This window comes from Mastomys coucha, unplaced genomic scaffold (genome assembly GCF_008632895.1).
Source record: "Mastomys coucha isolate ucsf_1 unplaced genomic scaffold, UCSF_Mcou_1 pScaffold1, whole genome shotgun sequence".
Classification (NCBI taxonomy): Eukaryota; Metazoa; Chordata; class Mammalia; order Rodentia; family Muridae; genus Mastomys; species Mastomys coucha.
This window is the reverse complement of record NW_022196891.1, coordinates 82,468,563-82,472,469: the sequence shown is the minus strand read 5'-3', so window position 1 is coordinate 82,472,469 and position 3,907 is coordinate 82,468,563.

Genomic DNA, 3,907 nt, shown 5'->3' with positions numbered 1-3,907 from the left:
GAGAAATCCTGTCTCAAAAAAACAAAACAAAAAAAAAAAGTTTGCCTATTATGTGTAAACCCCTAGGTTCTGTTTCCAGCATCTACATGTTCCACCCCCTCTCTCTGTCACACACACACACACACACACACACACACACACACACAGAGAGAGAGAGAGAGAGAGAGAGAGAGAGAGAGAGAGAGAGACTCAGATCACATATACCGATCAAACACTCAAACACCTGGGACATAGAAATGCTGAGCCCCTAGAAATCTCTGCTATGTAAGTTAACCAGCCCATGGCTTTATGGCTTTAGATAAGGGCAACCTTAGCAAGCACATATACCCGCCCCACGGTTTAACCCCGTGATGCCAATTTCGACATTAGCCCTCCAGAGCGTCAGAAAATATCTACTGTCTCATGCAAGAGTGCTCAGGGTTGTTGCTGCTCTTATTATTTATTAATAAGATGTACTATTTGTTCTCAAAACATGCTGCTTACCTGACGAGGGAAACGGCCCTGCGGCCTAAGAGGAGTAGTCAGTGCCGCCGTTGGCATGGAAACAAGGGGAATTGTAGGATGAACGCTGTAGCTAATAACTTTTTCTGAACGCACATACAAGCACAGACTTGACTTTAGAAGCAAAGAGAGAAAAGAGCATAAAGCAAAGAATGCTTCAGTGGGCATCATGAAAAAAATCCACACATACACAACAGGCAGAGGTAAGCCAGGGCATTGAAAGCCCACGTAACTATAACTATAAAGGAGGTAAACTACCTCAGCAGAGGGGCAGCCACTCAACTTGATATTTCTGGAAAGTGGAATATTACGTAGGTGTCAACAAAGACCCAGAATGCACTGCTAACATTTTTTGAAAGTGGAGCTGAAAAACAACACAGCCATGATGATTTTGGTAAGCTGTTTCCCTCTGTCTGCTGTTTGGATGTTTCTGAAATGCTTCGCAGGTACCTGCTTTATTTGGTTCTGTTGGCATTTAGTTAAGAAATAAAAATGTTTTAAGAAAAGGCTCTGAAAAGGACATTAAAAGGAATGAAGTAGAGAAAAGCAGCAGGAGGCAGCACTGGCCTCCGCAGAACAAAGGACGCTCTTATCAAATGAGCAACAAAGAAGGACTGGAGAACATCTGTTTCCAATCCGATGCCTTGAAATGGATGGGGGTGTGGCAGCACGTGCCCGACCCAGTGTAAAGAGGAGATAAGACACTTCGTTCCCCGGACACGCTGTTGACTCCAGGGAGCCTCAGATCTCTCACTGGTCCTTCTTTCCATAAGCGTGTGGAGCATGACTCGGGACGTTAAACGGGAACCCCTCATGCATGACCATGTCAAAAGGCAAAACAGCGGCATGATGCAAAGGATCTTGGGAGAGGATGGCCTGCGCCTTGCAGTCTGCGCCCGTGCTGTGATCTGTGTGTGGACACCAGGGTCCGTGCTGTGATCTGTGTGTGGACACCAGGGTCCGTGCTGTGATCTGTGTGTGGACACCAGGGTCCCTGAGTGTTGAGCGAGTCTGGCTTCCGTGTGCCTTCACAGTGAGGAGCCCTGTGATGACTCCCCCTTGCTTCTCCCATAGTCAGGATGCTGACAGCAGTAGAAGCCTGAGGCCCCAGGTTAGAACAAAAGAAAAAGTAACAGTCCTGCAGGTTACAAGGTTAAAGCCCTCTTTGAGGTTTTGTTTTCCATTTGTTTGAAACAAAACCTCACTATGTAGCCCAGGCTGTCCTAAAACTCTACCTCCTCCTGTCTCAGGCTTCTAAGTTCTGGATTTATAATGATCCACTCCCGTACCTGACTTTGAAGGTTTTTTTGTTTGTTTGTTTTTGTTGTTGTTGTTTTAAATAGCTCCATAGGAGACAGAACAGGAGCATGCATTTTCTTGTAAGTCCTAAAAGTCAGACCGTTGGAGGCAGAACCCTACAGAAGTACACAGCAAATATACAGTAAATACTTTTCCAGCTCTGACACAGCCAGGTGTGTGCTGTAGCTCATTTAATTCACACAGAACCCTGCCAGCTCACTCTTCTGGTATGGAGGACACTGTGACACGCCCAGGTCACAAGCTTCTAAGTGGTCTTTGGTCCTGGATTTAAAAGTGCATCAACTGCTTCATTAAAATCTACCATTGTAAAGCTGGACACGTGGCCCCGCCCTTTCTGAGAGTCTGGGGCCAGCTGTCCTTGTGCAGTGGGCATAAGCAAGGTCTACCCCCATTCCTGAGCTCCTGGCGACAGACTGAGGTGCTTTTCCACCAAACTTCCTGCTGGTGACTAATGAGCAGTTACCGGGGTTCCCTACAGAGGTTACTTACAGGAGCGTGGGGCGCCTTCGAAAAGGCCAGAGTTTAGAAGTCTTCACACAGCAGGACGATGGCATTCCCTGTTTCCGGCAGCCACATAGAAGCCCCCTCCCTAGTCGGCCCCCACCTTCAGCTACTCTAGTCCCTCCCCAGGGCTCCGGAGGAGACTGTGTGCAGTTAGGGTAGAATTGCATACAGCTGGGTGGCACAGTGGCTGGGTACTCAGGGGCAGGTTCATGCTCCACAAGCATGCTCCTACCTCCATGGCCTTTTTCAGTGCATGCTCACTAGGGAGGAGTGATGATGCCTTCCCCCATTACACAGAAGGCATAAGTGAGGCCTGAGACTTCTGTGTGTTCTCTGATGACGTCCTTCTGATGGTCAGAGAGCTAACGTGCAAGTGCTGGGATTTGAACCTGGATGGAATGCTCAAGCCCTCTGCTTCACAGCATATCCTTCATAGCACATGTTAATTGTTTCAAAACCATTTCTTCTATGGTATTCTTGGGTCTTTTACAACCCAAGTTCAATGGCACCATAAGTCCAGTCAGGCCTCCCTGCCTAAGTCGTACGAGTGAGTGCAAATTCCCAAACTAAAAGCAAAAGCCACCCCACGAGTATTAAATAAACATCACTCCTCCCAAAAACTTTGTGCTACTGTCTTTCTGAATGACTTTGAGGATGCTTATTATTGTGGTTGTGAACTCGCAGCCCTCCGGCAGGACAGTTTTCTGACAGTGATAAGAGACTTGCTCGTTATCAGGACCCTCAGCAGCCTGTAGTGAGGCCCCACTCTGCATGTTCCCTGCCTCCCCAGCTCCAGCTTCTTCTCTAGAAAGATAGGGCAAAAGATTCTGAGGCCCACGCAAATTTACTTTTTGTAGAGCCAATTCAAGGTGTGAAGACTTTAGGCTCTAAGCCAGTGATCCTTCCTCTGCCCCTGCCCCTGCCCCTGCCCCTGCCCCTGCTCCTGCTCCTGCCACATGTGGCTTTGTGGTGCAAACAGAAGAAGGAAAGGATCTCTCTTCTTGCCTCACACCAGACAAGAGAGGACTCGGCTCTGCTTCCACACACAGGGCAGGGCAGCATCTGATTAGACTCTTGAACAGGAGTGTTATGGCTGAAGTCTGTAGTCCACAGCAGAGCCAGGGTAACAGCTGATGCGGAAGAGAAAGAGGCAAAAGGGAAACACAGAGAGCAAACGACATGGGGAATGGAACTGGGGGATTATTTTTATCGGATATGTGTTTGCCTGAATGTATGCACAGCCCCAAGCCTGTGCCTTGCCTGTGGAGGCCAAAACAAATGGGTCAGGTCTCTGGGAGTAGGAAGTGCTGAGCCTCCTCCTGAGCGCTGGCCACTAAACCTTGGTATGTCTGCAAGAGCAGCAAGTGATTTTAGCTGCTGAGCTGTCTCTCCAGCCCTGGTAAATGTAATTGAAAAGGTGAAAGGTCTTTTTGGCATGTGGGCAGCAGGCCACAGTCTCCCACCCACTCCCCATCCCCTCTTCCCACTCCACGTTAAACACATTCCTAACTAGTCACCCTCCCGCCTGATGGAGTTCTTTGGGTGTCCCTGTGGGATGCTTCTCAGCTGAAGGAAAGAGGAG